Genomic DNA, 13,440 nt, shown 5'->3' on the forward strand with positions numbered 1-13,440 from the left:
TTTAGGCAAGTTAATTTGGCAGCAGTGTTTAGGAGAGTTAGGTGGAAAATGAGTAGTTCTCTTGAGATTGTACTGAGTTTATAAATCAATCTGGAAGAATTGACATCTTTAAAATATGAGTCTTCTAATCATGAACGTGATATGTTGCTACAGTTATTTAGGTTTTCCAATTTTTAAATACCCCTGAACAGGTTTTATAAGCTTATAGCATCATAGTTCATAATAACAAAAATATAGAAACAACCCAAATGTTCATCGAAAATATAATGTGTAAGTAAAATCAATGATGTGTTCTATTGCAAGGAAAAGGAAAGAGCTATTGTTATAGGCAATATCATGAATATATTAGGTAAATGAAGTAAGATACAAAATGATACACTTAATATTACTCCATTTAGAAAAGATACAGTAATAGACAAAACAAAAGCCGTTATTTATAAGAATTATAAAATCATATAGAAAAGCAATTATTTATTGTAAAAGTCAAGATAATGATTTCTTCTACATGGAAGGGATATAGTCGGAACATGGGATATTCCTAGGATTATTGGTGATATTGTTAATAACCTGGTTAATTCTCAATCTGTGTAGTTTGTATTGAAAGGCAGTTTCAGTGTATATATTTAGCAATGACTAAAGGCATAGTAGCCATAAAGGTAAAGTTATTATTTAAAACAAAAAAAAAGACATTGCTCAAAAGCTTCGTTGTTATCTTTCACAAAACCTCTATGCTACAGGAACCCATTTCTTTAACATTATTACCAACAATGATATCAAAGGTCATACATATTCCATTTATATATTGAAAATCACAGGGTTTAAGAAAATTTGCTACTTATTGGTTATAATTTGTCCTACTTGACAGTCTTTCATTATCTTATTTCATACTTGTGTAGTTTTCTATTGATGACAAGCCTACTCTTGGCTAATACTAAAATTTCCAATATTGATAAGATTCTGAAATTAGGTGAGCTTGCTAAGGCAAGAGTAATGATAATCACAGACCACCTAACAGGCAATTAATAGAAGGGACCTCTCATCTCTCAGCTCCAAAAATAATAATAATGACCAGAAGACTTCAAAATAAGTATACCTGTTTGACAAAAATAAAGAACAAAAAAAGAATGGTATCATGAGTCAGTGTCCCGGGTTCCCTGTACTTTACAAATTTGTAAAGATTATCATCCCAGTGAAGCTAACATTGGCATATGTCAGCTGGATGGTTTAAGAAAAAGCATAGCAAAGAAAAGAGAGATGAGGCTTTTTAAAGAGTTATAAAATTTAATACCGTAATCTCAGGGGCAGTGAGAAGATTTAAAAGAGAAATCTTGCCTGCATTCTCTGAAGTTTTCTATACTTTTTATTTAGTTACTCCCTGATTCCTTGAAATGCTTTTTAGTGTAAAAGAGAAGAGTGGAGGAATGTTTGGAGAGAGCCAAGATTTCCCCCAGGGAGGTAAGGGATAAAACATCTTGGGAGAGAGGAGGAAAGGATCCTGAAGAAATGGAAAGAGGGTTATTAGACCCAAGTACAGAAAGAAAATTAAAATATTCTGAAATTCAGAGGCCTGAGTGAAGGAAATCGTGGGGAGCTTCTCAGGACCTGAGAAGGGACTATGATGCTGAGAAGCCAAAGGGCCTGTGAGCAATTCCCTGACGGGTAGCAAAATTGCAATGAGAGCCCACAAAATAATTAATCCTAAATGCTGAGAAATAGGCACACCGGCAATACGTGCCTTTGCTTTGTTCTAGTTTCTGAATCTGAGTTCACAGTCCACAGCGGTGTCTTTCTTTTCTATCGGTAACACTCTGCACACATCTACAACATTTCATTCCTTTCTGGTGATATAGCTATGAATGTGTTACACATATCTTTGTACAGTTAAAAAAAAAAAAACAAAGCCTTACCTTTATTTCAAATGATGTTTTCATAAGAATCCACATTGCTTCCTGATTAACTTCTCTACCACCATTAAGAAAGTAAAGTTGTACCTATATGGACTTGATGGTGTAAAATTTAGGCACCAAGGTGGTAGAGATAGACCCCTCTAGAAAGCTTCTCCTCCCCCCCCCCCTTCCACTAATGGATTTAACATCCTTAAATTGCAAAAAGCAGGACCGAAAGGTGATGTTTTGACAAAATGAGCTCGGTTGTTTGGAAGCAGCCCCCAAGGCAGAAGCTCTGAATTGGGGGCCTGATGTGGATTTCTCCATAATGCAGATAAAACTTCATGATATATTTAAATCCTCTTCCGCAAACATTTCCCTGATTTGTTGCCAAGCTGTCACTGAATTTAGTAATCCAGACAGATTACCATAGGGGTTCTATTTTTAGGGTCCTTCTGTTACTGTGGCAGTTGCAGCTGATCGGATTACAGCTATATCCTACCCATGTAAAATGCATTGATGCTTCAAGAGGAACCTGCCCTCCACTCCCGTAATTACAATGTCAGACTCATCGCTGGATATTTCTCTCTGAATTTATTTTGTAGCTCCATCGTGGCCAATCCATTATTAACTCCTGAGATGGTGTGTTGTCTTTTAGTTTTGCTTAGTGCCTTTCAATACTAGCTCACTAGTGTGTGTGTGTGTGTGTGTGTGTGTGTGTGTGTGTGTGTGTGTGTGTTTTGGCGGTGGGGAGGGGATGATGGAAAATGCATGCTGTGGATCACAGAGGACATATATAATTTGTCTGATTCTGAGACAGGAAAATTAGCAACGCAGACATTTCTCTCCCATGAATGACAATACCTCCATCTAGTGGTGAAAATGAGCAAAATATTTATGTTGCCTTCAATGTCAGAAGAGGAAAGAAGCATTTACAAATTAGTCTCAAAACATAATTTGTATTTTACCTACAGAATATAAAATTTCTCCTAAGAAAAATATACATTCAGGTAGCCAGACTGGACCCTTCCTGCAGCCTTTGCAAGGGAAAAATAAGTCCATTTACCTCAGAGAAATTTTAGCCTCTGGAAATGACTGACCCTCAATGTTCAGGTGTGCAAGATTGGCCAATTATCTCTTTTATGTTTTTTTTTTTTTATGAGGCATTGGAAGGGAGACAGTTATAAAGCGTAGTGAAATAACAAGTTGAATTATTTCATTTGGATTTTTGTATTTTGTCTAAGAAGTAAATTTCCCATCTCTCATAAAACTACCTTTTATTAATTTCATACTATTTACACCTCAGTGAACTAGAATCTATATTATACACATATATTCAGGTAAATTGCATCTTTTCCTTGAAGGAATAAAGGCTAAAGAAGAACGTTGAGGCTTTCTTATTTCATAAATTACTGCAATCTCAATCCAAAAGCTCTTGCAATATAAAGCCAATAAATAAAGGCTGTCTTTTACAAATGCTCTTGACTGTGTTTTTGTTATCTCTTAATGCAAACTATTTATTGTTTTTAATTAATCTTCCAACTCATATCAAGTTATATCACTTGTAGTAACAAATTATTTACATAAGTATAAACATATAGTCAGCAAGCAGAAAAACCAAGGTGCCAATGAAGACAAACACCAACTTGCAGCAAAGCCCCACCAGGTGGCAGCACTCACGTGGACATGTTGGAAATCCCGGTCCTTAGACCTAGAGTACTCAAATCTCCACTGCTTTGATGTGCTGCAAGATTTTAGTCTCTCCAGAAGGACTGAGTCCAGTAACCCACAGCAAAAGGGCCAGATCTTTCGAGTCAGAATGCCAACTGATGGATGTAAAATCGAGGATATTCCTTTCCTGAGACTGTATGTCAGAGTATACAGAGAGAGATCATAGAGAGGTATGGAAATAAATACAGATGTGTGACATACACACTTACCTATTTCCTAGTTCTATGCACTGAGCAGCCACAAAGGCAATCACACTACCGTAGCTATGCACACCTAGTGACCGGATCATGGTTCCTTAAATAATTTTCCCATAATTGAGCTAGGGCTCTTTGGAGGAATGAGTGATTTCAGGGCTCCTATAAAGAAGTACAAGATGACCTTGCATCATATTTTTGCCCAGAAAATATGAAAGTTCTCAGAATAGTGGGGACATGTCAAAATGACACAGAAGTCAGCCCAGTGTGTGACTTCAGACAATATGCACATCAAAATAAATTATGATACTAATGGATTATAAGATGTCAAAGTCATAAATGTCAAAGGCAAACTGAGGAACTACTCCAGAGTTAGGAAGATTGAGGAGACATGAGAACGAAATGCAACATAGGATCCTGGATTTAATCTTAGACCAGATATTTTTTGGGGGTGGCAGGTAGCTCTAAAAGACATTATTGGGACAACTGCAAAACATAAAGTAGGTCTACAGATCAGATAGGAATATTGTATTGATGTTACTTTCCTGACTTTGAGAATTCTATTTCGATTTTGTAAGAAAATATTCCTATTTCCAGGAAACACCTAATGAATGTTTAGCAGTAAAGGCTAAACGTTACTTTCAAATGGATTAGAAAAAAGCATGCGTATATTTGTATGTGTTTGTGTGTGTGAGAGAGTGTGTGTATTGAAAAGACAGGACAGAAAATAGGTCAAATGTTAAAATTTAAGAATCTGAGTGAACAATATATGAAAATTCTTTGTAGTAGTCTTACAACTTTTCAGTGTCTGAAATTTTTCAGAATTAAAAAATTTAGAAATTTAGTGTCTAGTAAATAATAATAACATAGTTCCTGGGACATACAATTTTCATAAATGCCAAGCTTAAAATTCATGATTTTCACAGAACAATGAATCACTCATTGGGTATGAGGAACTAAAGTCATATGCCCCTATCATTTATCATTTAATAATTTTATGTTTAAGGGAAAGAAGACACTTTAAAATGATGCTTACAAACTTTAATTAAAAAAACTGAAGTGGACACAGGATTTTGCCTTCTTCTTTTTTTAGAATCCCCCTGAAATAATAGTAAATATATACAAGAAGAATAAATTACTTACAGTGCTAAAAATAAGAAAAGATGCCATCAACCAGCCACAGAAACCTACATGTTTGTAATATAGAAAGCTGGTAAAATCCTTTTGATGGATAACTAGAATAGAGAAAATGACTCAAAACTTATGCAGAAGGTTGAAAAACAGGTGGAAACTATTTCTTTGTATAGAATCACAAAGTGGTCAAGTTCAACATTGGCAAAGATGGGGACAGTGAGGGGTCCAAGGCTGTCCTCAGGGTCATTAGTAAAAATCTGAATATAGAATGGATGAGCTTCTGTATTTATAGCAGGTAGATTATATACCCCCTCAAATAATAGCCCCAAAGGAGAAGGTAATTGTGTGGGTACAACCTTCTCTATCTCCCTCATGGGGTGCAAAGGAGTGAGGGCGTCAGCTAGAGAGAAGGCAGAGAGATCGCAGGTTGTGGTCCAGCTGGCTCCTTGGCCAACCCCAGAGCCATGCACCTCTAGACCTCCTATTATGAGCAGGAAATAAATCCTGACTTGTTTAAACCATAATTTTTCAGGTTTTCTTTTATTTAGAGCCAAAATCATTCCAAAGCCAATTGACCATTAAAACACACAAATACAATCATTAGAAACGCTAAAGAAAAATAAAATAAAATTAATGCATGTTTGTAGGAGCAAGTAGGACTGGGGAAGGTAAGAAGGATCTCTTTTACAGGAGAGATTTTAAAACTTTCTAAAGTTCCTAAACTAAGAAATAGATGGATAGGTTTGTGATAAGAATTTTTGAGTTAAAACATTGGAAGTAAAAATACATTTTCAAGTCAATCTATTCATTGTCTCAGATAATACGAGAACAAATTAGGAAAAATGACTTAAATGATTTAAAGGTCAACATTTTAATAAAAGCAATACAAATCATATATGCTGGGAATATGAAATGAGATCTCATATCGTGTGATATAATCATTCTCTTAACATGTGAATACTTATTTGTACAAATCAAAAAACACATCAAAAAGTACATACCACGATTCCAGGCATTTCCTAAGTCTCCGTTTTGCAGTTTGTTTTCGAGAATAAACAAAAGAAATACAAAATATCTTACTTTTTTTTCTTCTTCTATGCAGCTGAGAAAGAATAAAATGCTTGCAGTGTAAGAAAATTTACTTAGTCCTTAGAACAGAGTTTAAAGATCTGTGGAGGGCAGACCGGGTGGCTGGGTGCTTTAGCGCCGCCTTCAGCCCGGGGCCTGATCCTGGAGACAGGGGATCGAGTCAGGTCCGGCTCCCTGCATGGAACCTGCTTCTCCCTCTGCCTGTGTCTCTGCCTCTCTCTCTCTCTCTCTGTGTCTCTCATGAATAAATAAATAAAATCTTTAAAAAATAAAAATAAATAAAGATCCATGGAGGGAAGTAATTATATAATTACCCGATTTCACATGCTCTCAGTGCATGCTTTTTTCCCTTTCTTACATTTCCATTTTCAGTATTGTTTTTTCATTTCTCCTCATTGTATTAGGCACATACTCTCAGTTTGAAGCTAATATCTTAACCATTTGAAAACCCCTGTTTAGAGTTAGTGACTTGACTTTGAACAATCTGCAATAAATCTAGGGGTCCATTGGCCCAGCACCAAGGGCAAGAAGCAAAAAGTATTTAAAAACAAGAATCAGGGCACCTGGGTGGCTCAGTGGGTTAAGTGTCTGCCTTTAGCTCAGGTCATGATCTTGAGGTCCTGGGATTGAGCCTTGTGTAGGACTCCTTGCTCAGCGGGGAGCCTGCTTCTTCCTCTCCCTCTGCCTCCTGCTCTCCCTCCTTGCATGCTCTCTCTCTCTCAAATAAATAAATAAAATCTTAAAAAGAAAATAAATAAAAGCAAGAGAATAGGGATGCTTTCTGCCATATTTCGGTTTGCAAATTACTGAGTTCTAAATGGAGTTATGCATTCTTCTAAATCATATGCAATCTTAACCAGCAAAATGCTTCCAGCTAGTCAACATTTTGTGTGTTTGTGTTGGGATTTGTGTGTTTATGTCTACCCCAGCATTGGTGGCAATCAGTACTGTTTGTTACTAGCACAGTAATGATGAGTCTGATCCTGTCTCTCACAGATCCATTAACCTCTCAACAGGACTAAAATTCACATTCAGATTGAAAAGTGCAGATATGGTGAGCTTTGGTTCCCTGGGGGACGTCCAAGTGTTGAACAAGTCACTAGATGTGCAAGGCTAGAACTCTGAGGAATCAATGCTTACTCATTAGATTTGAAAGTCATCAAAAATGCAGATGGAAGATAAAAGCATACGTATGGATGATATCCACACGTGAGCCAAGTATACCACTGTGGTTAATGTCAATGCTACAGATTGAATGTGCCCCCTCCCTCCCCAATTCATATATTGGAAGCCTTATCCCCAAGGTGATGATATCGGGAGATGGGGCCTTTGCAATGTGCTGAGGTGTTAAGGGCAGAGCGCTCATGAATGAGATTTCAGAGCTCTTATAAAAGAGGCTGCAGAGCGACCCATGGCTCCTCTGCCATGTAAGGTCACTGGGGAAAGACAATTAGCTGTCTATGAATTGGGAAGAGGATTCTCACCAGATACTAAATCTAAACTTCCGAGCCTCACAACTGTGAGGAACACATTTCTCTGTGTATAAGCCATCCAATGTGTGGTAACTGGTCAGACAAAGACAACCAATAACACTTCAGGAGTAGGCAAAGGAAGAGGAATCTGTAGAAAAGGAGGAAGGGGGAGAAACTGGAGGGAACAGAGGATGGAAGTCACAGGAGGAGGGGACACCGGAAAACAGCCTATCAAATGCAGCAAAAGAGCCCAGGAAAGTAAGGACTAACGAGGGTTATTGTAGTGCTAAAGTCACTGTAGGCAGGCCAGGGTCACTTCTGAAGAGTAGCAAGGAATAAAGAGGGGTAAGGAAGCTGAGGAAGCTGAGCTTGTCGCTGACATGAACTCACTTAGCAAGTGTGGACTCAAAGGAGGACCAGCATGACTTGTGTGATTCCTAAAAATCTATGCTCCATGAATCAAACGCAGTGAATTAGGGAAAATGGATAAATTGGCTTTTTGATGCCTCACTTCAAATGGAAATAATAAATACAATACATAAAAACATTTCTGTTTCCACAGCACACATACAGCTTTTCCCTTTGTTGATCATTGCTATTTCTTTATATTCTTTTTTTTTTTAAGTTTTTACTTATTTATTTGACAGAGAGAAAGAGCACAAGTAGGCAGAGTGGCAGGGAGAGGAAGAGGGAGAAGCAAAATCCCCAATGAACAGAGAATCTGATGCGGGGCCCAACCCAGGACCCTGGGATCATAACCTGAACTGAAGGTAGATGCTCAGACCCACTGAGCCCCACAGGCACCCCACCTTTATATTATTTTAAAAATGTTTTTCTGGGGACACCTGGGTGACCCAGTGGTTGAGCATCTGCCTTTGGCAAAGGTCATGATCTTGGGGTCCTGAGATCAAGTCCTACATCAGGCTCATTGCAGGGAGCCTGCTTCTCCCTCTGCCTGTGTCTCTGCCTCTCTCTGTGTGTCTCTCATGAATAAATAAATAAAATATTTTTTTAAAAATGTTTTCCTATCCTTCTCCTGTCAACAGTTATGTCTCCTGGGCCAGATAGTAAACCATATGAGGAAACTAGAACACACCTTCTAGTTCTACATTGAATTTCCTTAAGCAGTTCTTTGTGTACACTTAGGAGGAAGTTTTTAAAGTTTATCGCTAGATGGCAGTAAAGATCAAAAGTTGAATGAAACCAGGCAGGGAAACTTCCATGAGTACTAATTTTGAAATAATTATGAATGTGCACATTTGAAATCAATATAGTAGTTATATTGTTGAATGCTATTGCTAATACATATCTGGAAATGATTCTGACATGTTGTTGGTGCTTAAAAAACAGATTCTTTTGGGGAAAACAATGGAAATACAAAAACCAAATGGTTAAAAGACACAACTTAGTGATGATGTGTCTGTTTGTATGCAACTACACCCTCCATGACTCCTAGAGACACATTAACAAGCTTTTTAGATAATATGAGAATCATACCTAAATCATACCTAAAATATTAAAGTCCTCTTCTGTGTCTTATATCAGAAAACATGCTCTTCCCCAAAATGTAGAGCAACTTCTTCATTCAGTATTTTAGCATTCTTCATTCTAGCATTACCTTCATTTTTCAGAAATAGTCGGCTAATGAAAAAAGTATAAAATAACATTAGGACAGTGCATAATAATTCCCAGTGTACTTAATGGCATTTTCTTTTAGTTTAAAATAATTTTTACAAGTTCTAATATTTTGCCAACTTTTTATTTTAGAAAAGGTATAGGATTCTGTGCTATTTGGGGGGCATATTTATCATTTGTTTCTTTGCATAACATGAATAGTTATGATAAAACAATTTAGCTATGTAACCTTTGCACTCCAAACAGCACCATTGTGACCTTTGATCAGAGGTGAAGGGACTTCTGACACCTATGTGGATATACCTTCAAGAAAGAGTCACAAAAACAGGATGGTTTAGTGAATAGCCTGGTGGATCAGAAGTTCATCCTCTTAGTCTGTTCTGATATAATTTTTCACTCAGCAGCCCTGTGATGATTAGCCAATTAATTATTTTTTAAATTCTTTTTATTGGAGTTCAATTTGCCAACATATAGCATAACACCCAGTGCTCATCCCATCAAGTGCCTCCCTCAGTGCCCATCACCCAGTCACCCCAACCCCCTGCCCACCTCCCTTTCCACCACCCCTTGTTTGTTTCCCAGAGTTAGGAGTCTCTCATGTTCTGTCTCCCTCACTGATATTTCCCACTCATTTTCTCTCCTTTCCCCTTTATTCCCTTTCACTATTTTTTATATTCCCCAAAGGAATGAGACCATATAATGTTTGTCCTTCCTTGATTGACCAATTAATTAATCGAAGTGCATAGCTTATGCTTATGTCTGATGGTACCAGACACCAGGGGCATATACTGAGCTATTTCTGCTTTTATTCTGTAATCTTTTAAGGAGGAGAATTCTTGAACCTTTTACATGAGGATGGGAAAGAACCAGTAAAAGGGAGATATTTAAAATAACAAAAAAAGCGATAATGAGTCCCATGAAGTGTAAACGCTTCCCTATGAGATGCATTTATGTATCTGTTCCACATAATCCATCAAAACACAGAGAAACAAGGAGATGCAACAGGTCAGCTGTATACACTTTAATAAATGGGTTTTACTCCTTTAAATAAGAAGTAAAATTTGCAATTTTATATGAAAGTGGGGATTTTCTCGTCTGATATTTTGTTCCAGGAAAAAGATATAAAACTCACCCAAAACATGGGGCACCTGGGTAGCTCAGTGGTTGAGCATCTGTTTAGGGTGTGATCCTGGGGTCCTGGGATCAAGTTCTGCATCTGGCTCCCCTCAGGGAGCCTGCTTCTCCCTCTGCCTATGTCTGTGCTTTTCTCTATGTCTCTCATGAATAAATAAAGTCTTTAAAAAATACCTCAGGCAAAACAAAATATCAATATTTACTTGTAGACTTTTTTTTTAAATCTTAGAAAAACTATCATACATGACTAGGTCCTAAAATTCACATGAGTCATAGTTTAGATGAAGAGTAAATGTAACTTACTTTGTCTTTGGTTGATCGGGTCTTTCCTCCAAGTTCCCAAACACTAGAAGAAAGAATTATCTTTGAATCTTATCTTGTTTAAAATCCATTAAGAACAGTACCTCTGGGAACAAATGGCTAGTGTCTCATATCCCAAGATCACCACCAGAGTCAGGTGCCCCCCAGGTAGACAAGAGATATTAGCCAGAAACAGAAAGGCCAGGGAACACCGAGCCAGAGATCTCCATCTTCTCCTCTACAATGACACCCTTCCACTGAGCAGATTCCAGAACATCCTAGAGGGTAGCCAAGGGAAGAAATGGAAAAACAACAATAACAACAACAACAAAAACCCAAAAACCCAGAATCTAAGCTCTTTTTCTCAGACAGGTAGAAGAGTATCTAAAAAATTATTAAATCACACCAGATGGCACTAAAAGTTCATGTTTCCCCTCCTTAAACTGCGTATGAAGGTTCATGGTGAAGAATAGATTTTTAGACGACATAAAGGAGCTACATTCGGAGTCAGCTTCATGAGTACATCTGTGCCAATGCATTGGTTCAGAAATGGCCCATTCAGGAGAGCCCCACATTTGATTTCATGGCCTGCTCCCACCATCTTGAAATTGTTAAGTTTTGGATAAGGAGCCTCACATTTTTACACAATGTAAATTGTGTACTTTGGCAATGTACTTTGCCATGCAGCTATGCCTGGTTATATTCTCTCTGCTTCTTTATATTATTCTAGGACTTCATTTTTTTTTTTTATCCCACTAGAGATAAACCATTGCGTTTTTCCCCCTTTTCCTTTTGAGAGTTACTGTAGCAGCTGGTTTTTCTTGGACTATATGGAGAAGTGTTGTGGGTACTTATCTGATATTTTACTTCTCAGGTAATAGATATAGAAAGACTAAAGTAGAGGACTGAACGTGGAGGATTTTAAAAGAAAACACACAGGATAAAGATATTTGAAATATAAACGTTGAGACATTTGAAATCAATAATTGGTTTGCATCCTGACAACGCAAACTTGCCAGTCGTTACTGTCTTCATAAAAATGGAATGACAATTGTTTCCAGCAAGAAGCAAAGAGCCTGTTTCCATTAGACAGGCCCAAACAAAGCAGCCTTTTTTCCAAGTGGGTTGTTTGGTAAATGACTCAGCCTGGGACTAAGCCTGAGTTTCTGTGGATTTTTGTGGTAGGGCCTAAAACACACACACACACACACACACACACACACACACACACACACAGTAGAATTTTTGATGTGCAGATATATTCAAGGCACTTTCATTTCCTTTTCTCTCATATCTATTTTTTGCATTCTTCTCTGCTTTTTTTTCACAGATACTGTCTCTACTTTTACATCAGATCCATTTGTGGTTCCCTATTCAAAGAAAAAGACAGTCAATAAATAAGCTTTCCAAAACTGACACTATTGAATGTAATAATCTCCAGTGAGACAAGAATACGAAGAATATAATCCACAATTTAGCTTACTATAGGAAACCATTGATCTTTACAGTAGCTAGGAATAATCTGACACTTCTGATACTGGAGGGCACACTATAAAGCACAGCCATAATAAAGGAAGGTTTAATTGGTAGAAATGCATTGCTAACCTCTCATAGTAGCAGCTGCTACTATATATTAATATTTCCTGAGTTTTTTTTTACTGGTACTAGGAGCCGATAATCTCACTTAATTTTCATCACAACTCATCAGACAAGTAAACTGAGGCATAGAGAAGGTAAGAAACTTGGCCAAGATCCATATTCAGTGAGTGATATAGGATTAGGATTTGTGTCAAGCAACCTGATTAATTCTTAGTTGTGAAAACACTGACTTTTGAGTCAAAAAGTAAGCAGTGGTGATAATTTATAAGAGGGTGTGTTGTTGACACATCAGTGCTAAAGAAAGAATTTGGAAGGTGGGTTGCTTTGGTTACTGAGTCAATAACCAAGTTTCTGCTGTTAAAGGTAAGGAAAGGATCATTTCCACATGACTGCGTTTTAGGTTTCCAGATACCAACCAGTTCTTTTCCTGTATTTCTGGCTCAGCCTGAAGGAGATACACAAACTCCAGTACAAGGATTTCTATTCAGACCCTCCTTTTTTTTTTTTTTTTTTTTTTTAAGTCATTTCAGCTTGGAGCTAAGAATGAGCCTCATCCAATTTAATCACCACAAGATTTATGCCATTGCAAGAGATGGATGGAAAATCAAAATTCATTCAGTCATAGTGACTATTTGACCTATCATAGCTAATCATCTTAGCGTTTGGAGGCACTATTTTTTTTCATTTTCTCTTGGATAGTTTAATATTAGCTGTTCCTCCTGTTTCTTATGCACCTTATATTAAGTGTTACTCTAACTCCATTAGGTCAACCCTTACAGCAACTCTGTAAGGCAGGAAGTAGTAGCAACAGTACTAGAGGTAGTAGTAGTAATGGTCTCTTACTGATGAAGAATAGTAGTTTAGAAAAGGTCATTATTATTCTCAGAGTCTATTAATAAGCCCTAGAGCTTTGATTAGAAGTCAGATTTCCTGGGACACCTGCGTGGCTCACTGGTTGAGCGTCTGCCTGCAGCTCAGGTCATGATCCAGGAGTCCTGTGATTGAGTCCTGCATTGGGCTCCCTGCAGGGAGCCTGCTTCTCCTCCTGCCTATGTTTCTGCCTCTCGTGAATAGATAAATAAAATCTTTTTTTTCTAATAAAAGGTGTGACCTTTTGAACTATAGTCATACCAGTGAATTGTACACACCTTGTCAACACCCCCACGAATATTTTTCCCAAGATGGTTCTCTGATATTTGTGTCACAAGGACCAGAATAGGAGACTTGTGATGTTTTTAAAGCAATGTCAATTTGTGAACTTGCATA

Source organism: Canis lupus, chromosome 1 (genome assembly GCF_003254725.2).
Source record: "Canis lupus dingo isolate Sandy chromosome 1, ASM325472v2, whole genome shotgun sequence".
In the NCBI taxonomy this organism is placed as follows: domain Eukaryota; kingdom Metazoa; phylum Chordata; class Mammalia; order Carnivora; family Canidae; genus Canis; species Canis lupus.